This window comes from Ranitomeya variabilis, chromosome 1 (assembly GCF_051348905.1).
Source record: "Ranitomeya variabilis isolate aRanVar5 chromosome 1, aRanVar5.hap1, whole genome shotgun sequence".
Classification (NCBI taxonomy): Eukaryota; Metazoa; Chordata; class Amphibia; order Anura; family Dendrobatidae; genus Ranitomeya; species Ranitomeya variabilis.
The window spans coordinates 617,044,706-617,067,396 of record NC_135232.1 but is presented as its reverse complement, the minus strand read 5'-3'; positions in this window follow the sequence as shown (position 1 = coordinate 617,067,396).

The window sequence follows — 22,691 nt, the reverse complement described above, 5'->3', positions numbered from 1 at the left end:
AACCACAGCGCTTGGCAAATGACAAATCCATCAGATTCAGGGCGGCACCTGAATCTACAAAAGCCATAACTGAGTAGGATGACAGAGAGCAAATCAAATTAACAGACAAAATGAATTTAGGCTGTACAGTACCAATGGTGACAGATCTAGCAAAGTTTTTTGTGCGCTTAGAGCATGCTGAGATAACATGAGCTGAATCACCACAGTAAAAGCACAACCCATTCTGACGTCTATGATTTTGCCGTTCCATTCTGGTCAGAATCCTATCACATTGCATAGACTCAGGTTTCTGTTCAGAAAACACCGCCAGATGGTGCGCAGGTTTGCGCTCTTGCAAACGCCGATCAATCTGAATGGCCAAAGCCATTGACTCATTCAGACTCGCAGGCGTGGGGAACCCCACCATAACATTCTTAATGGCTTCAGAAAGACCTTCTCTGAAATTTGCAGTCAGGGCACACTCATTCCATTGAGTAAGCACCGACCATTTCCGAAATTTTTGATAATACACCTCAGCTTCATCCTGACCCTGAGAGAGAGCCAGCAAGGCCTTTTCTGCCTGGTTCTCCAGATTAGGTTCCTCATAAAGCAATCCAAGCGCCAGAAAAAACGCATCCACATTCAGCAATGCAGGATCTCCTGGCGCCAGGGAGAAGGCCCAATCTTGAGGGTCGCCGCGTAACAGAGAGATAACAATTCTAACTTGCTGAGCGGAATCACCAGAGGAACGAGGTCTCAAAGAAAGAAATAATTTACAATTATTCTTAAAATTCAGAAACCTAGATCTATCTCCAGAAAAAAACTCAGGAATAGGTACTTTTGGCTCAGACATAGGACTGTGAACAACAAAATCCTGAATGCTTTGCACCCTTGCAGCAAGATGATCCACACTAGAAGTCAGACTCTGAATATCCATGTCTGCAGCAGAACTCAAAGCCACCCAGAGATTAAGGGGAGGAGAGAAGCAGGACAGACTGCAGAGCAGAAAAAAAAAATTGAACTCAGGATTTCTCTTATCCCACTTTTGCGATGCATTTAACACTTTTGGCCTGTTGCACTGTTATGATCCTAGTGGCTTAGGATCACAAATCTAACCAGCTAAGAGAAAATAATAGGACGAGCTCTGGGGATGTGGTAACTGGACTAACCGCAAACCTGATCCTAACCGCACACACTATAGGCAGCCGTGGAACGTTTCCTGAAATCCTAGACGTCTCTTCACGGCCTGAGAAACTGACTACCCCTAAAGAGAAAGTAAAGACCTCACTTGCCTCAGAGAAATCCCCCAGAGATATAGAAGCCCCCCACAAATAATAACGGTGAGTTAAGAGGAAAAGACAAACGCAGAGATGAAACAGGTTAAGCAAATGAGGCCCGCTAACGCTAGATAGCAGAAAATAGCAAGGGATCTGTGCGGTCAGTAAAAAACCCAATGCAAAAATATCCACGCAGAGAATGCGAGAACCCCCACACCAACTAACTATGTGGGGGGAGCAACTCAGCACCCCAGAGCACCAGCAAGCAGGGAAATCACATATTAGCAAGCTGGACAAAAACACATCATATACTAGGAAACATCTTGAACACAGATGAGCAAAAATAAGCAAACATAACTTAGCTTCTCTTGGAGAGACTGATAACGGATGTAGACAGGAGCAATCAGAATAGCACTGAATACAACGGCAACAGGCAAGGAATGAAGGACCAGGTGGATTAAATAGGAAACCTAACTAGCAGATGACGAGACAGCTGATCCTGCCAGAAACCTGCAAAATAACAAAAAGAGCCACCAGGAGGAGCCCAAAGAGAGAACTCACACAGTACCACTCATGACCACAGGAGGGAGCCCGGAAACAGAGTTCACAACAGACGAGCTGCAAGGTTAGTGAACCCAAAATAAACAGGGTCGAGACCACCCACAACTGGCCCAAATCTACTGTTAGTCAGGAAAGTGGGCATGTCTTCTGCAATGGAGAACAGAGAGGTGGGTGGTCACGTAACAAAGTATGGAGGAGAAACGCAAAGGGGAGGGATGCATGTGTCAACCGATGGTTCTGGTCCCTACTTTGGTTTCTCAGTACAGTGCTGGGTGAGGGTGTCACAGGGTCATGAGAATGCCCTGTAGTGCGCCAATGTAGGGTGATAAGTGTTCAACCCCACAGGTTTGAACAGAGCGAGGGGTATATGAGGCAGTGACTGGTCTTACCTGTAGGGGTCGCTGTATGTTCCCCCAGGATGCGCACGAAGGCGTATTGAGGTCATGAGCGGACATTGCAGTCACAGGCATAGCTGTGGTTGCAATGCAGACTAAAGTGAGTATAGGTCTTGGAGATGCTGGTTGTCCAAGGTAGATTTAGGGTAAACCTGCTCTGGAAGATGCCTCCCACCCTGTACCTATCGTAGCACACTTGCAATCACCATCAGCAACCACATCCACGTCCTTGTCCCAGTGCAGCATTCAGTTGCCCCTACCCCAGTCCTTGGAACTCAAGCGTAAATGCACAGTAACCCACCCACAGGCAGCAATACTAAAAAGCCACATTTCCAGACTGCTTGCCCTCAAAATGTTACTTTTTAGGCTTGTGGAGACAGAAGCTTTCTGCAATCTCATAGCAGCGGTCGTTCCTCGGTACTCAGTCCCTAGCCGCCACTATTTCTCCCTGTGTGCTGTCCCCTCATTACACAAGCACATGTCTCATAACATCAGTGGTGCCCTGAACAACATTGTGACTGGGAAGGTCCACTTATCCATGGCCACCTGTACAAGTGCGTGTGGCCAGGGATGCTACATTTCCCTTACAGCACACTGGCAACATTGTGGAAGTCGGGACCCAGTCAGACCCTGGGACAGAACACGTGCTACCGACACCGAGGACGGAACACGTGCTACCGACACCAATCTTCTACAGCAGTTCCTGCACCTCCTTATCATGCTCCATCTCACAAACACCAACATCAGTCACAAGCTGGAAGCACTGCAGCACTGCCTCGGCTAAGCGACAACAAGCTCTGCTGATGCTAATCTGATTCTGCTCTCAGGTAAGGAGGGACACCGCACAGAACCCTACACCTACATCCAACACAGACAATTCAGTCAGGGCCCGGCTGGATAGGAAAGGGTGTTGGAGGAGTGGGTGGGGTAGGTAGAGTAGAGGAGGAGCTTGTCAGGAACATCAGCTAGGCGCAGATTGAGAGAGTAGTGGAGCTGAGCAGATGTGGGGGTCTGCAGCTCCTGGCAGACAGAAAGACTGAAACTGACAGAAAGGCGCTCCCAGAGAGAGGGAGCAGAAGGAAAGTGAAACTACAGAAAGAACCAGAGGAAGGGGTCCTAGAGGCACGGGAAGTGAGATGTCCACCCGTGGGACTCGTACCCACGCTATCGTCAGGTGGAGGGACGAGGCCCTCAAACTAGTGGAGAAACTAAGAATTCAGCTAGCTAACCGCAGGCTGTGGCCTTCGTAAGATAAGAAGCACAGTCACAACTGCACACATTCGCTGAAAAGGCAGCCGTGTAGGATTCGGGGAGGATTTAGCACTCACCACCCGGCAGGATCTGTGGCTGCTGGCTTGGGACACTGTGTGGCAGGCGCAGGGCAGGATGGCGAGAAACAGCGCAGAAAGACGGCTAGAGAAAGGAACATAAGAAAGAGGGTTCTGGAAAGTGCACCCAATTTGCTTGAGAGCTGGCTGGATCACAAACCTGGATGAAACAGCACTCCGGCTGGGGCAACTAAGAACTGTGAGTAAAGCATTGGAAACTGCACCACGTTGTGTCCTCACATTTATTTACTGCGCCATCCACCCTGCACCACAACTACTACAACTACCATAAGCACCATCATCACACTAATCACTACAGCTGCCCTGGGGTCTAGCTCTACCTGTGGAGAGCTGTACCAGCTCTGCTGCATCACCATCAGCCCCAGTGGACTCTGAAGCAGCTAACACCTTTATTGCCGAGTACCACATGTGGCGTCACGAGCAAACTTGACAAACTTTATTCCCCTTTTATTGGATGCTGGGGCCACAGACGTGTCACTGCCACCATGACCACCCCTTTAAGAACAGAACCGACCCGGCTCCGAGTACTACACGGTCCTAGCGGGCGCTCCAAATCTCGCACTCGTACCATGCCTCGCCCACGTGCTTAACTTAGTGGTTCAGCACTTTCTTACAACCAACCCAGATTTGCCAGAACTACTTGTGAAAGTATGATGTGTGTGTACCCACTTCCGAAAGTCAGCTACATCTGGCACCGCCGTCGCAGTGCTGTAGTAGTGTTTTCAACTTCGAGATGTTGACAAGACTTTGTGAGCAACAGTGGGCAGTAGCTGAATTCCAGCTACACAATGCACGTCGGTAATCCGGTCAGCCTCGGCACATAACTGCTGATGAGTCGGCATGGATGTCTGACATCTATGTGGTTCTCCAAAACTTTGAGGACTCAAACAAGATGACGAGCGGCAATGACGCCATAATCATCGTCATCATCCCGCTTCTGTCTATTGAACCGCTCGATGCTCACAAATAAAGAGGAGGCTTTGCAGGCTTAGCAAGTTGAGATGGAGATGGAAACCATAATGGGTGATACTATACAGCCTAGCCTCATTTTATCTTCTCAAGGCGGATTGGGTTATAATGAGGAGGAGGAACAGGAGCTGGTTGCCTGCGCTACAGACCATAGTACCAACACCACCTTCATCCATCTGTTCAGTCTGGATGGCCTGAAGACGAGGATGAGGAGGACAACATGGTGGGGACATGGAAGTCTTGGCTGTTGGCAGTCTAGCACACATGGCTGAGGTTATGTTCTGCTGCCTTTCCAGTGACCCTCGCAATGTATGTATCTTGGCCAACACTAATTACTGATTGCTCAACCTTCTAGACCCACACTGCAATTAGAACTGTCAACACTGGCGGCAGAGGTCACAGTTCCTTGGACAACCTAGGAGTGGAGACTAGTGAGATACACACCAGATGCAGTAGAGGCAGGGGAACACTCTCAAAGGTCTGGAACAGATTTCTCAGACCCTCCCAGCACCCAGGCCCTGATGTGCAGGGTACTCTGACAAGGAGGAAAAAGTTTTGGAAGATGCTGAAGGAGTACCTTGCCAACCATACTGCATGACAACCACATGAACTGTCTCTCTATGGCTTGGAGGTCCTCGCCTGCCATGCCACTAGTGTTTTTTCAGCACAGGTTTGTAATGCCGCCGGGGGTATTATAACCGATAAACACATCCGCCTGTCAACTGAAAATGCTGACAGGTGACTCTTATCAACATGAACAAGAGCTGCATTGGCCCAGACTTCTGTACACCTGCATTTATTGCCACAGGTAAATCATTCTTCATTGATGTTACTGGAAAGGAATTCAAGATTAATCATTTTGTCAACTGTCGCACGCAAGGGACAATATATAAAACCACATGCACCTGTGGACTGGAAAACACAGGGAAGATCAAACACGAGTTTAGGCAGCGTATAGGGGCCCATCTAGGAGACATCACGCATTGGAGGGACACACCATTGGCCAGACATATTAACAACATACATGGTAGTAATCAAAAACTATTAACATTTATGGGGATAAATCATCTGAGGCGGTCTCCTAGAGGAGGCTGTTGGGACCAACAGATCCTCCAAAGGGAAGCAAGGTGGACTTTTTACCTAAATACAATCTCTCCCCTTGGCCTAAATGACTACCTTAATTATGGATGTTTCTGTGAAGATTGATACACCTCGAAGGCAGATACTGATTTTGGATATGTGAGTACTAGTAGGCATATCAGGTTTTAGTATATAGCACATAAAATTGAGTACTACAATAGGGAGTGGGGATATAAAACCTAACTCTTCCAAAGATAATATAATTAACTAATATAAAGAAGACATGCCCACATCCCATTGGAGATGAGGGAATAGTGGAAATACAAACACCTCAGTAGGGCTTAATGAACAGCAGTGAGATACACCATGAGTGACATATTATTGAAGTCATATGTGAAGCATACCACATTTTATATTCTTGTGAATTGTCAAATTTTGTCTACAAAAAATCTCCATTGCACTAACCTCCCCTTTCTTCATATCTTTTTCTTTCCCTCCATCATTTTCCTTTTTTATAGTCCCATTACCGATACACACAATGAGTAGCATTTATTAAGTGTGACATATATAAGTGAACAAGATGATATGGTACATCTGATATATGGGATATTGGGGGGAGTAAGTGTATTTTGCACCACGAAGCTCAGTAGATGGAATACAGAGGCACGAATATAAAGCCTTCAAATGACACTCAGGACTGCGATACAGGGTGGAACGCATGTGAATCGTAGAAAAAAGGCTGTCACCTTTCTGAATGTAGGGCAGGAAGTGTTAATCCATGCGTTCCAGAGTGAAACAGAGGCGACGTCAGGATAAAGGTACGACTTTCAATATTACATTTCCATACCTGCCAACTTTTGAAGAAGGCAAAGAGGCACAAAGGTCGCAGAGCGCCGTGGCAAAATTTAGGCCATGCCCCTGACCACACCCATTTCACAACTAGTCACACCCATATTCACTCCCCAACCATACCTATTTAGCACTGCTGATCACACTGTTTCATATACAAAAATTATAAACAGAGAAAAATATGGCCGCACAGTGCTCCATATTGTATAATGGGCACACATGATGCCCAATACTGTATAATGGCCCCACATGATGCTCCATACTGTATAATGGCTCCACATGATGCTGCGTACAGTATAATGGCCCCACATGATGCTCCATACTGTATAATGGCCCAACATGATGCTGCGTACAGTATAATGGCCACACATGATGCTCCATACTGTATAATGGCCACACATGCTGCTCAATACTGTATAATGACTACACAGTGCTCCATACTGTATAATGGCCCAACATGATGCTCAATACTGTATAATGGCCCCACATGATGCTCCATACTGTATAATGAACTCACATGATGCTGCATACAGTATAATGGCCACACATGATGCTCCATACTGTATAATGGCCACACATGATGCTCAATACTATATAATGGCCACACATCCTGCTCAATACTGTATAATAGCAGAAGAAGCGGATGGCTGGCATACAACTTAGAATGGTGCTAATGAAAGGATTGAGAAATCCCATAAACAGCAAAGTCAGTAATCACTGCACTCATAACAGGGCGGATTTTGCTTCAAGTGAAATTTATTAGATAATGTAGTAGGTGATAAGCGACAGGTAAGACGTTTCGGCCACACTGTGGTCTTGATCTCAATGTCGCTGAAAAAATTGAAAAATATATAGATTATAATACAATATATACAAACCGGATAAAATTATACATATATACAAAAAAAGATTCGAACCATGTCACAAAGAAAAGCGCATGAGTGAGAAAGACCATATTCTAATCATAGTTAGGTATGGGAACCAAAATCTCTGTGTATGTAGACATGATATGACAAAGATAGAAGAATAGAAGCCGAAAATAATGATGTAGGATGTAGCTGTAGTCAGATGGAAGAAAGGTAAAGAAAGGGGTGGGAGAAAAAAGATGGGGGAAAAAAACATACCGTAGCAAGAAATTGTGTCAGTCTTAATTATATAGTCCCATCAGGGGAACAGGTTATTGTTAGGTATGCCCTGTTGGGGATGATAGAGTGCCATAGTCAATGGTGAGAACTCCATTTTTAAAATAGCATAGTATACAAAATATATGGGTGTAGGGAAAGGTATGGGACAAAAAAGGGGGGAAGCATCTATATAGATTTGACCGGCAAGAGGCAACTATCCCTCAGGGGGCTCCTCTCTGGCCGGGGATTCTTCCCCAGGCTCTGGCAGCGAAGCTGGTGGATCGCAGACCACAAGGCCGGCTTTTTTAGGTCAAAGCGGACGCCAACAAGGTCAAAGAAAAAAGGACGCGGACCACCAGATGACGCTCAGATCGAAGGTAGGAGTCCAAACATTGTGATTAATATCTCTGACTATTGTCTCTCTCCCACTGAACTAAGAATCCTAAACATGGACCTGTCTTTCTGTCCCACACCCCAGATGGGACTCCTTCACTCTAGAAACAGATCTCCACCGGTTCTACCGGAATGTCCGAATTAAGGTACACTTTGATGACAAACCCCATTCAAACATAGGTACACTGGGCACAGTATCCAATATCGATGATAGCCCACGAGTCTCCATTGACACCTTAGGCCTATGTAACCCAAGCAGTTTCATGACACCTAAAACCAACCACGCGGTCGAGACCTTCATTGATTTACTCAGCAGGGACATCAAACAGGTGATCCATGATCATCGATTGGGCTTCCTCCCAATTCGTCATAACCTCAGTCCTGCTGAAAAACAAGCCCTAGAATCACTCAGGGATAACAAAAATATTATTATTAAACCAGCAGATAAGGGGGGAGCGATTGTGATTATGAACAAAAACTATTATATAGCTGAAATCAGAAGACAACTCTCAGATTCTACGACATATATGAAAGCCTATTGTGATTCCACTACCTCTATATGGAACAACATTATTTCCACCCTCGACAAACACCTCGAACTCAAAACCATTGATAGCAAAACTAAAACCTATTTACTTAACCATCACCCTGTCACACTAGTACTATATATTCTTCCAAAAATTCACAAAAATCTCCAGAACCCACCGGGATGTCCAATAGTAGCATCCACTGACTCCATCCTCAACCCCCTCTCCATATTCCTTGAGAAACTACTGACACCCCACACCCACAAAACCAAATCATTCATTCTAGACACAGGGGACTTCCTCAGAAAATTACATGACATCCATCGGGTTCCCCCTGAAAGTATTCTTTGCACTCTAGATGTGAATAGCCTATACACTTCTATCTCCCCCGACAAGGGGATAGAAGCAGTACGCCTCACCCTACAGGAAGTCAACACTGATAGAGGTACACAGGAACTTTGCCTGGACCTTCTCAATCTTGTACTGAGAGAGAATTTTTTTCTGTTCAAGGACGATTTCTATATACAGACGTGTGGGACCGCAATGGGGTCAAACCTAGCCCCCACATATGCTAACCTCTACATGGACCGTTTTGAGCAAGAATATGTATACCACAATCCCGCCTTTCAGGACCTGGCACTGACTTGGCTCAGATACATTGATGACATCTTTTGTATCTGGAAGGGTGACCTTACGAGCTTATTAGAATTTGTTCATCACATCAATTCAGTCAGACCAGAATTAACTTTTACTTTATCACATCATATTGAGGTTGTCACATTCCTAGACACAAAGGTCATCAAGGACACCAGCGGTACACTCAGTACTGATAACTACACTAAACCCACTGACTGCAATAGCCTTCTCCTACACAGTAGCTGCCACCCCAAGGCCACAAAGAACAGCCTCCCCAGATCCCAGTTTAAGAGGGTCACCAGGATCGTATCCGATCCAACAATCAGGGAGACTAGACTCCATGAGATGGCCAAGAAATTTGCCATCCGGGAATACCCACCAAGACTCCTGGAAACAGAATCCACTAGGGCATCCACCGAAGCCAATACCAACACTACCACAATCGCCAAAACCCTGAGACTACCATTTTTCCACAACCACCATCCATCCATGTTGAGGATCCACAACCACTTCTTAACAAGGCTTATCCCAATATTCAGATTTTCAGGAACCCACCACTCATGTGCACCAGACGCCCGAAAAACATATGAGACACTGTTGTCAAAGCAGATTTAGGATCCGCCAAAACCTCATCTACCAGAACCCTCAGTAGACAGAGAAGGACGGGTACCTTCCCCTGTGTTAGCTGCATGAGTTGTTCTAACGTCATCAGAGGCAATGAGGTAGTCCATCCACGCACGGGTAGATCTTACCCCATCAGGGACTACTACACATGCGAGTCCAATTTCGTTGTATACATCATTAAATGTCCCTGTGGCCTGTTATACGTGGGTGAAACGACACAGGCCATCAGGGATCGCATTTCAAGTCACAAGTCCACAATCAGATGTGGTACAATATGGTTACCCCTTCCAGCCTATTTTAAGGAAGCAAAACATAACGTGGCCCAACTCAGATTCCAGGTATTAGAAAAAGTCCCAAGACCTAGAAGGGGCGGGAATCATATTAAACTGTTGAAACAACGCGAAACCTATTGGATATACACCCTTGATACTCTCCATCCTAGGGGTCTCAAGCGCGATATGGACTGGTTATTATAAAAATTATAATAATAATAATAATTTTTATTTATATAGCGCCAACATATTCCGCAGCATTTTACAATTAAGCGGGGACATGTACAAACAATAAATTCAGTACAAGTTAAGACAATTTAAACAGTGACATTAGGAGTGAGGTATAAGAACTTTAATTTTTTCTCCTAGATCAATTGAGTTCATGTAGTCACGACCCATGTACGTAGCCGAGATGGTAAGATAAATCACCCTAACCCTCTTCCAACCTCTCCCCCCCCCTTCCCCCCCCCTTTTTTTTCCCCTTTTCTTTTCTCCCTGGTTCTTTTTCCCTCCTCTATTCATTTTATTTGGTTTGGACTCCTGTTGTGAATTCTGTTCTCGAACTCCCTCCTGTGGTGATGAATGGTACTTCGGCGAGTTCTGTCCATGGACTCCCTCTGGTGGCTGTGAGTGGAGCTGCTGGTTCTGAGGTTCCTTCCTCAGCTGACCTCGTTTAGTCCTTGGCTGGCTGCTCTATTTAACTACACTCAGATCGTTACTTGATGCCAGCTGTCAATGTCCTAGTACTGGTTCAGTTCTCTCTTGGATCTTTCAGATGACCTGTCTACTCCAGCAAAAGCTAAGTCCCTGCTAGCTTATTTGTTTACCACTGTTTTCTTGTCCAGCTTGCTATCATGATTTTGCCTTGCTAGCTGGAAGCTCTGGGATGCAGAGTGGCACCTCCGCGCCTTGAGTCGGTGCGGGGGTCTCTTTTGCACACTCTGCGTGTTTTTTTGGTAGTTTTTTATGCTGACCGCAAAGATACCTTTTCTATCTTCAGTCTGTTTAGTTAAGTCTGGCTTCCTTTGCTGAAACCTATTTCATTCCTGTGTTTGTGACTTCCATCTTAACTCACAGTCAATATGTGTGGGGGGCTGCCTTTTTCTTTGGGGAATTTCTCTGAGGCAAGGTAGGCTTTATTTTCTATCTTTAGGGGTAGTTAGCTCTTAGGCTGTGAAGAGGCGTCTAGGCAGAGTCAGGTACGCTCCACGGCTATTTCTAGTTGTTGTGATAGGATTAGGGGTTGCGGTCAGCAGAGCTCCCACTTCCCAGAGCTTGTCCTGTATTACTAGTTTGCTCATCAGGTCATTCCTAGTGCTCCTAACCACCAGGTCATCATAACAGTACAGCTGGCCCGTAAAGTGTTAATGCATCTCAATAGAGGGATAAGAGAAGTTCTGAGACCATTTTTTTTTCCTCTGCAGCGTGTTTTGTTTTTCTTTTCCCCTAAATCTCTGGGTGGTTCAGGACACAGGTGTAGATATGGACATTCAAGGTCTGTCCTCTTGTGTGGATCAACTCACTGCAAGGGTACAAAGCATTCAAGATTATGTAGTTCAGAACCCCATGTTAGAACCCAGAATTCCAATTCCTGATTTGTTTTCTGGGAATAGATCTAAGTTCCTGAATTTCAAAAATAATTGTAGACTGTTTTTTGCTTTGAAACCCCGCTCCTCTGGTGACCCCATTCAGCAAGTAAAAATCATTATTTCTTTGCTACGTGGCGACCCTCAAGACTGGGCATTTTCCCTTGCGCCAGGAGATCCTGCATTGCGTAATGTAGATGCGTTTTTTCTGGCGCTTGGATTGCTTTATGATGAACCAGATTCAGTGGATCAGGCAGAGAAAATCTTGCTGGCTTTGTGTCAGGGTCAGGATGAAGCGGAGGTATATTGTCAGAAGTTTAGAAAGTGGTCTGTGCTTACTCAGTGGAATGAGTGTGCCCTAGCGGCAATTTTCAGAAAGGGTCTTTCTGAAGCCCTTAAGGATGTTATGGTGGGATTCCCCATACCTGCTGGTCTGAATGAGTCTATGTCCTTGGCCATTCAGATCGATCGACGCTTACGTGAGCGCAAAACTGTGCACCATTTGGCGGTATCTTCTGAGCAGAGGCCTGAGCCTATGCAATGTGATAGGACCTTGACCAGAGCTGAACGTCAAGAATACAGACGTCAGAATGGGCTGTGTTTTTACTGTGGTGACTCCACTCATGCTATCTCTGATTGTCCTAAGCGCACCAAGCGGTTCGCTAGGTCTGCCACCATTGGTACTGTACAGCCAAAATTTATTTTGTCCGTTACTCTGATTTGCTCTTTGTCGTCCTATTCTGTTATGGCATTTGTGGATTCAGGCGCTGCTCTGAATTTGATGGACTTGGAGTTTGCCAGGCGCTGTGGTTTTTTCTTGGAGCCCTTACAGTATCGTATTCCATTGAGAGGAATTGATGCTACGCCTTTGGCCAAGAATAAGCCTCAGTACTGGACTCAATTGACCATGTGCATGGCTCCTGCACATCAGGAGGATATTTGCAGCGCCCCAGAGTCCTGTCGTTGCAGTACTGATGCTCCGCCGCTAAGGGGGGCTGTGGTACGTCTGATGGCACTGAAGGAGTTCATCTGACCAGGTATCACAGACACCAATACATTTCACAGTCTGGCCTCCAGGGGGAGCTAAGGGCACTATGCATTAGGCCACTCCTCACAGTCTGGTAAAACTGGGGGTTGGATAGGAAGTTAGATCAGAAAGCTGACTGGATTGGAACCAGGCAACACCTTGTGGCAGAGGGTGTTGTAGTGGAAGATTCAGAGGGGTCCCTGTCAGGGGTGGGATCCTGACAGAGGCCTAGCAACCAGAGAGAACGTTACGGGACCGCGCCTGCACTTGATCGCGGTGGTACCCTAAGAAAGGACAAGAAGCGAGGTATATTGTGCTGAGTGAGAAACGAGATCAACGCAAGAAAAAGAAATACCAGTAGGAGTCGTGCTGTAAGATCGAGGCAACATCCTACTGAGGCGCGTAGCCGGTGGCCGGAACGCCGAGGAAGTATCAGGCTCCAAGCAATACTTCAAACCTACGGCAGGACAGTCAGCTATAGGCGGGCTGTCTCACACCAATCACCTATGAAGACATGGGGGGCATACTAGGAGAAGGGCGACACTAGGGTCCAGGAAGAGCTCCGAGCCTACCCGTCATACAGGTGCGTCCTAGCCATATCATCTGGGGGACGAAGAAGAACATCATAATACAGTTGTGAGGGAACACGAGAAACAGACACAACAGTTGTGGGGACTATCCCGTAAGCACAGCAGGGGAGGACCGCAACACACAAGCGCTAGAAGGTAGGCACAGATTTCTACCTGCAAAGGGAACTCTGGAGGTGCCATCGGACCGGCCGGACTTACGCAGCCTGGTTAACCGTATTCCGGACTGAGGACCCTGAAGCCTTCAGTAAAGAGGTAAAGAGACTGCAACCTGGTGTCCTCGTTATTTACTGCGACCGGCACTGCACCGCACTACCACCATCATCCTCATCTATTATTGGAAATCAATGTCTGTATCCAGTTGGGGTTGTCAAGGGGTACATGGAGATGTCCCATTGTTGTCAATTTCGTCTCCCCATCCTTCTGAAGTCCTGTTCTTGTCAGATTACCGGGATGTATTTGATGAGCCCAAATCCAGTGCCCTACCTCCTCATAGGGATTGCGATTGTGCTATTAATTTGATTCCTGGTAGTAAGTTTCCGAAGGGCCGACTGTCAAATTTATCTGTGCCAGAACATGCCGCTATGTGGAGTTATATAAAGGAGTCCTTGGAGAAAGGGCATATTCGCCCGTCGTCATCACCGTTGGGAGCAGGGTTCTTTTTTGTGGCCAAGAAGGATGGTTCTCTGAGACCTTGTATAGATTACTGCCTTCTCAATAAAATCACCGTCAAATTTCAGTACCCTTTGCCGCTACTGTCTGATTTGTTTGCTCGGATTAAGGGGGCTAGCTGGTTCACCAAGATAGATCTTCGAGGGGCGTATAATCTTGTGCGTATTAAACAGGGCGACAAATGGAAAACAGCATTTAATACGCCCGAGGGCCATTTTGAGTACCTGGTGATGCCATTCGGGCTTTCTAATGCTCCATCTGTGTTTCAGTCCTTTATGCATGACATCTTCCGAAAGTACCTGGATAGATTCATGATTGTATATTTGGATGATATTTTGGTCTTTTCGGACGATTGGGAGTCTCATGTGAAGCAGGTCAAAATGGTGTTCCAGGTCCTTCGTGCTAATTCCTTGTTTGTGAAGGGGTCTAAATGTCTCTTTGGAGTTCAGAAGGTTTCATTTTTGGGCTTCATGTTTTCCCCTTCTACTATCGAGATGGACCCTGTTAAAGTTCAGGCTATTTATGATTGGACTCAGCCTACTTCTGTGAAGAGCCTTCAGAAATTCCTGGGCTTTGCTAATTTTTACCGTCGCTTCATCGCTAATTTTTCTAGTGTTGTTAAACCATTGACTGATTTAACCAAGAAAGGTGCGGATGTGGTCAATTGGTCCTCTGTGGCCGTTGAGGCTTTTCAGGAGTTGAAGCGTTGTTTTTCTTCTGCCCATGTGTTGTGTCAGCCAGATGTTTCGTTCCCGTTTCAGGTCGAGGTGGATGCTTCTGAGATTGGAGCAGGGGCTGTTCTATCTCAAAGAAGTTCTGATGGCTCGGTGATGAAACCATGTGCTTTCTTTTCTAGAAAGTTTTCGCCTGCTGAGCGCAATTATGATGTGGGCAATCGAGAGTTGTTGGCTATGAAGTGGGCGTTTGAGGAGTGGCGACGTTGGCTTGAAGGAGCCAAGCATCGCGTGGTGGTCTTGACTGATCACAAGAATCTGACTTATCTCGAGTCTGCCAAGCGGTTGAAACCTAGACAGGCTCGATGGTCGCTGTTTTTCTCCCGCTTCGATTTTGTGGTTTCGTACCTTCCGGGTTCTAAGAATGTGAAGGCTGATGCCCTTTCGAGGAGTTTTGTGCCTGATTCTCCGAGAGTTCCTGAGCCGGCTGGTATTTTCAAAGAGGGGGTAATTTTGTCTGCCATCTCTCCTGATTTGCGGCAGGTGCTGCAGGAGTTTCAGGCTGATAGACCTGACCGTTGCCCAGCAGAGAAACTGTTTGTCCCTGATAGATGGACTAGTAGAGTTATCTCTGAGGTTCATTGTTCGGTGTTGGCTGGTCATCCTGGAATCTTTGGTACCAGAGATATGGTGGCTAGATCCTTTTGGTGGCCTTCCTTGTCACGGGATGTGCGTTCTTTTGTGCAGTCCTGTGGGACTTGTGCTCGGGCTAAGCCCTGCTGTTCTCGTGCCAGTGGGTTGCTTTTGCCCTTGCCGGTCCCGAAAAGGCCCTGGACGCATATTTCCATGGATTTTATTTCAGATCTCCCTGTCTCTCAAAGGATGTCGGTTATCTGGGTGGTTTGTGATCGCTTCTCTAAGATGGTCCATTTGGTACCTTTGCGTAAATTGCCTTCCTCCTCTGATTTGGTTCCATTATTTTTCCAGCACGTGGTTCGTTTACATGGCATTCCGGAGAACATCGTGTCGGACAGAGGTTCCCAGTTTGTTTCAAGGTTTTGGCGGTCCTTTTGTGCTAAGATGGGCATTGATTTGTCTTTTTCTTCAGCTTTCCATCCTCAGACAAATGGCCAAACTGAACGAACCAATCAGACTTTGGAAACATATCTGAGATGCTTTGTTTCTGCTGATCAGGATGATTGGGTGTCCTTCTTGCCTTTGGCTGAGTTCGCCCTTAATAATCGGGCCAGCTCGGCCACTTTGGTTTCACCTTTTTTCTGTAATTCTGGTTTCCACCCTCGTTTTTCTTCAGGGCAGGTTGAGCCTTCGGACTGTCCTGGTGTGGATTTTGTGGTGGACAATTTGACATTGTCCCAGGAGAAGGCTCAATGTTTCGCTAACCGCCATCGCTGTGTTGGTCCCCGACTTCGTGTTGGGGATTTGGTTTGGTTGTCGTCTCGTTATGTTCCTATGAAGGTTTTGTCTCCTAAGTTTAAGCCTCGTTTCATTGGTCCTTATAAGATTTCTGAAATTCTTAATCCTGTGTCATTTCGTTTGGACCTTCCAGCTTCTTTCGCCATCCATAATGTGTTCCATAGGTCGTTATTGCAGAGATATGTGGCTCCTATGGTTCCCTCCGTTGACCCTCCTGCCCCGGTGTTGGTTGAGGGGGAGTTGGAGTATGTGGTGGAGAAGATTTTAGATTCTCGTATTTCGAGACGGAAACTTCAGTACCTAGTCAAGTGGAAAGGTTATGGTCAGGAGGATAATTCCTGGGTGGTTGCCTCTGATGTTCATGCTGCCGATCTTGTTCGTGCCTTTCATTTGGCTCGTCCTGATCGGCCTGGGGGCTATGGTGAGGGTTCGGTGAACCCTCCTCAAGGGGGGGGGTACTGTTGTGAATTCTGTTCTCGAACTCCCTCCTGTGGTGATGAATGGTACTTCGGAGAGTTCTGTCCATGGACTCCCTCTGGTGGCTGTGAGTGGAGCTGCTGGTTCTGAGGTTCCTTCCTCAGCTGACCTCGTTTAGTCCTTGGCTGGCTGCTCTATTTAACTCCACTCAGATCGTTACTGTTGTGAACTATACCTTTTGGCTCCCTCTTGTGGTCACTAGTGATTTGGCACTTGGATTGTCTTTTACCAGGTTGGTACTCACCTGCTTCGTTAGACCATGGGTGTTGCTATTTAAACTTCCTGGATTCTCAGTCCAGTGCCTGGCTTCGTTGTAATCAGTTCACTTCTGTTTGCTCCTGTCTTCAGGTCCTGGTTCTTTGCAAGATAAGCTAAGTCCTGCTTTCGTACTTTTGATCATTTGCATTGTTCTTATTTTTTGTCCAGCTTGTACAAAATGTGATTCCTGATATCGCTGGAAGCTCTAGGGGGCTGATATTCTCCCCCCACACCGTCAGTCGGTTTGGGGGTTCTTGGATATTCAGCGTGGATATTTTGCAGGGTTTTTTGCTGACCATATAAGTCTTCTTACTATATTCTGCTATTAGTCAGTGGGCCTCTCTTTGCTAAATCTAGTTCATTCTTACGTTTGTCTTTTCTTCTTACCTCACCGTTATTATTTGTTGGGGGCTTGTATTACTTTGGGGTCTTTTCTCTGGAGGCAAGAGAGGTCTTATTTTCCCTGATAGGGTTAGTTAGTTCTCCGGCTGGCGCGAGACGTCTAGGATCAACGTAGGCACGTTCCCCGGCTGCTGTTAGTGTTTGCGCTAGGATCAGGTATATGGTCAGCCTAGTTACCACTTCCCTAAGAGCGAGTATTTATGTTTTGCAGACTTTGCGGTAATCTCTGAGGTCCCCTGCCATTGGGACCATAACAGTATGCCAGGCCAATAAATAGTTAATGCATTGCTGAAGTGGGATTAAAAGAAAAGAAGTTCTGAGGTTTTTTTTTTTTTGGTTTTTTTTTCCCTTTATCTCTGAGTGGCTTGAAACTTTGCTGCAGACATGAATGTTCAGACCTTGATTACTAGTGTGGATCAGCTTGCTGCACGTGTGCAGGGCATTCAGGATTTTGTTGTTAGCAGTCCTATGTCAGAGCCTAAGATACCTATTCCTGAGCTGTTCTCTGGAGATCGATTTAAATTTAGGAATTTTAGGAATAATTGTAAATTGTTTCTATCTTTGAAACCTCGTTCGTCTGGAGATTCAGCTCAGCAAGTAAAAATTGTTATCTCCTTCTTGCATGGCGACCCTCAGGATTGGGCTTTCTCGTTAGCGCCAGGAGATCCGGCATTGGCGGATGTTGATGCGTTTTTTCTGGCGCTCGGATTGCTTTATGAGGAGCCTAATCTTGAAATTCAGGCAGAAAAAGCTCTACTGGCCATCTCTCAGGGCCAGGATGAAGCTGAGGTGTACTGCCAAAAATTTCGGAAGTGGTCCGTGCTTACTCGATGGAATGAATGTGCTCTGGCCGCAAATTTCAGAAATGGCCTTTCTGAAGCCATTAAGAATGTGATGGTGGGTTTTACAATTCCTACAAGTCTGAATGATTCTATGGCGCTGGCTATTCAGATTGATCGGCGTTTGCGGGAGCGCAAATCCGCTAAACCTCTGGCGGTGTTGTCTGAACAGACACCTGTCTCAATGCAATGTGATAGAATCCTGACTAGAACCGAACGACAAAATCATAGACGTCAGAATGGGCTGTGTTTTTACTGTGGTGATTCCACACATTTTATATCAGCATGCTCTAAACGCCTAACCAAGGTTGTCAGTCCTGTCACCATTGGTAATTTGCAGCCTAAATTTATTTTGTCTGTGACTTTAATTTGTTCATTGTCTTCCTACCCTGTTATGGCATTTGTGGATTCAGGTGCTGCCCTGAGTCTTATGGACTTGTCGTTTGCCAAACGCTGCGGTTTTGTCCTGGAGCCTTTAAAAGTTCCGATTCCTCTCAGAGGAATTGATGCTACGCCACTGGCGGAAAATAAACCGCAGTATTGGACACAAGTGACCATGTGCATGACTCCTGAACATCGGGAGGTGATTCGTTTTCTTGTTCTGCATAAAATGAATGATTTGGTCGTTTTAGGTCTGCAATGGTTACAGACCCATAATCCTGTTTTGGATTGGAAGGCTATGTCTGTGTCAAGTTGGGGTTGTCAGGGAATTCATTGCGATTCTCCGCCGGTGTCTATTGCTACTTCTATTCCTTCAGAAGTTCCTGAGTATTTGTGTGACTATCAGGATGTATTCAGTGAGTCCAGGTCCAGTGCTCTTCCTCCTCATAGGGACTGTGACTGCGCTATAGATTTGATTCCTGGCAGTAAATTTCCTAAGGGACGATTATTTAATTTGTCTGTACCCGAGCATGCCGCGATGCGTTCTTATGTCAAGGAATCTTTGGAGAAGGGGCATATTCGTCCATCCTCTTCCCCTCTCGGTGCGGGATTCTTTTTTGTGGCCAAGAAAGACGGGTCTTTGAGACCTTGTATAGACTATCGGCTTCTGAATAAAATCACTGTTAAGTTTCAGTATCCCTTGCCACTATTGTCAGACTTGTTTGCTCGGATTAAGGGTGCCAAGTGGTTCACCAAGATAGATCTTCGTGGGGCGTACAACCTTGTGCGCATTAGGCAGGGAGATGAATGGAAAACTGCATTCAATACGCCCGAAGGTCATTTTGAATACTTGGTGATGCCCTTTGGGCTCTCTAATGCCCCTTCAGTGTTTCAGTCCTTTATGCATGATATCTTCCGGAAGTATCTGGATAAATTTTTGATTGTGTATCTGGATGATATTCTAGTTTTCTCGGATGATTGGGATTCTCATGTAAAGCAGGTCAGGATGGTGTTTCAGGTTTTGCGTGATAACGCTTTGTTTGTGAAGGGCTCAAAGTGTCTCTTTGGAGTGCAGAAGGTTTCCTTTTTGGGTTTTATTTTCTCCCCTTCTGCTGTGGAGATGGACCCAGTCAAGGTCCGAGCTATTCATGATTGGACTCAGCCCACTTCTGTTAAGAGTCTTCAGAAGTTCTTGGGGTTTGCTAATTTCTACCGTCGCTTTATCGCTAATTTTTCTAGCGTTGTTAAACCTTTGACGGATATGACCAAGAAAGGTTCTGATGTGGCTAATTGGGCTCCTGCAGCCGTGGAGGCCTTCCAGGAGCTGAAGCGCCGGTTTACTTCGGCGCCTGTTTTGTGCCAGCCTGATGTCTCACTTCCCTTTCAGGTTGAAGTGGATGCTTCTGAGATTGGTGCTGGGGCTGTTTTGTCGCAGAGAGGCTCTGGTTGCTCTGTGATGAGACCATGTGCTTTTTTCTCTAGGAAGTTTTCGCCTGCTGAGCGGAACAATGATGTTGGTAATCGGGAGTTGTTGGCCATGAAGTGGGCATTTGAGGAGTGGCGTCATTGGCTCGAGGGTGCTAAGCATCGTGTGGTGGTCTTGACTGATCACAAATATCTGATGTATCTTGAGTCTGCTAAGCGCCTGAATCCTAGACAGGCTCGTTGGTCATTGTTTTTCTCTCGTTTTGACTTTGTGGTTTCGTACCTGCCTGGTTCGAAGAATGTTAAGGCTGATGCTCTTTCTAGGAGCTTTGTGCCTGACTCTCCTGGAGTCTCGGAGCCGGCTGGTATTCTTAAAGAGGGAGTAATCGTGTCGGCCATATCTCCTGATTTGCGACGTGTGTTGCAGAGATTTCAGGCTGGTAGACCTGACTCTTGTCCACCCGACAGACTGTTTGTTCCTGATAAATGGACCAGCAAAGTCATTTCCGAGGTTCATTCCTCGGTGTTGGCAGGGCATCCGGGAATTTTTGGTACCCGAGATTTGGTGGCTAGGTCCTTTTGGTGGCCTTCCTTGTCACGGGATGTGCGGTCATTTGTGCAGTCCTGTGGGACTTGTGCTCGGGCTAATCCTTGTTGTTCTCCTGCTAGCGGGTTGCTTCTGCCCTTGCCCGTCCCGAAGAGGCCTTGGACACACATTTCCATGGATTTCATTTCTGATCTTCCGGTGTCTCAAGGAATGTCTGTCATTTGGGTGGTGTGTGATCGTTTTTCCAAGATGGTCCATTTAGTACCCTTGCCTAAGTTGCCTTCCTCTTCCGATCTGGTTCCTTTGTTTTTTCAGAATGTGGTTCGGTTACGCGGCATTCCGGAGAATATCGTGTCCGACAGAGGATCCCAGTTTGTGTCCAGATTCTGGCGATCTTTTTGTGCTAAAATGGGCATTGATTTGTCGTTTTCATCTGCCTTCCATCCTCAGACTAATGGTCAAACGGAGCTAACTAATCAGACACTGGAGGCTTATTTGAGATGTTTTGTTTCTGCGGACCAGGATGATTGGGTGACCTTCTTGCCATTGGCGGAGTTTGGCCTTAATAATCGGGCTAGTTCCGCTACTTTGGTTTCGCCATTCTTCTGCAACTCTGGTTTTTGATCCTCGTTTCTCCTCGGGTCATGTTGAGTCTTCTGACTGTCCTGGGGTGGATTCCGTGGTGGATAGGTTGCAGCGGATTTGGAATCATGTGGTGGACAACTTGAGGTTGTCACAGGAGAGGGCTCGGCATTTTGCCAACCGCCGCCGCGGTGTGGGCCCCCGACTTCGTGTTGGGGATTTGGTTTGGTTGTCTTCTCGGTATGTCCCTCTGAAGGTTTCCTCTCCTAAGTTTAAGCCTCGCTTTATTGGTCCTTATAGAATTTTGGAAGTTCTTAACCCGGTTTCTTTTTGTTTGGATCTTCCGGTGTCGTTTGCCATTCACAACGTGTTCCATAGGTCTTTGTTGCGGCGGTACGTTGTGCCTGTGGTTCCTGCTGTTGAGCCTCCTGCTCCGGTGTTGGTTGAGGGCGAGTTGGAGTACGTAGTGGAGAAGATCTTGGATTCTCGTCTCTCTAGACGGAGGCTTCAGTATTTGGTCAAATGGAAGGGCTATGGTCAGGAGGATAATTCCTGGGTGGCCGCCTCTGATGTTCATGCGGCCGATTTGGTTCGTGCCTTCCACGCTGCTCATCCTGGTTGCCCTGGTGGTCTTGGTGAGGGTTCGGTGACCCCTCCTTAAAGGGGGGGTACTGTTGTGAACTATACCTTTTGGCTCCCTCTTGTGGTCACTAGTGATTTGGCACTTGGATTGTCTTTTACCAGGTTGGTACTCACCTGCTTCGTTAGACCATGGGTGTTGCTATTTAAACTTCCTGGATTCTCAGTCCAGTGCCTGGCTTCGTTGTAATCAGTTCACTTCTGTTTGCTCCTGTCTTCAGGTCCTGGTTCTTTGCAAGATAAGCTAAGTCCTGCTTTCGTACTTTTGATCATTTGCATTGTTCTTATTTTTTGTCCAGCTTGTACAAAATGTGATTCCTGATATCGCTGGAAGCTCTAGGGGGCTGATATTCTCCCCCCACACCGTCAGTCGGTTTGGGGGTTCTTGGATATTCAGCGTGGATATTTTGCAGGGTTTTTTGCTGACCATATAAGTCTTCTTACTATATTCTGCTATTAGTCAGTGGGCCTCTCTTTGCTAAATCTAGTTCATTCTTACGTTTGTCTTTTCTTCTTACCTCACCGTTATTATTTGTTGGGGGCTTGTATTACTTTGGGGTCTTTTCTCTGGAGGCAAGAGAGGTCTTATTTTCCCTGATAGGGTTAGTTAGTTCTCCAGCTGGCGCGAGACGTCTAGGATCAACGTAGGCACGTTCCCCGGCTGCTGTTAGTGTTTGCGCTAGGATCAGGTATATGGTCAGCCTAGTTACCACTTCCCTAAGAGCGAGTATTTATGTTTTGCAGACTTTGCGGTAATCTCTGAGGTCCCCTGCCATTGGGACCATAACAGATACTTGATGCCAGCTGTCAATGTCCTAGTACTGGTTCAGTTCTCTCTTGGATCTTTCAGATGACCTGTCTACTCCAGCAAAAGCTAAGTCCCTGCTAGCTTATTTGTTTACCACTGTTTTCTTGTCCAGCTTGCTATCATGATTTTGCCTTGCTAGCTGGAAGCTCTGGGATGCAGAGTGGCACCTCCGCACCGTGAGTCGGTGCGGGGGTCTCTTTTGCACACTCTGCGTGGTTTTTTGGTAGTTTTTTATGCTGACCGTAAAGATACCTTTTCTATCTTCAGTCTGTTTAGTTAAGTCTGGCCTCCTTTGCTGAAACCTATTTCATTCCTGTG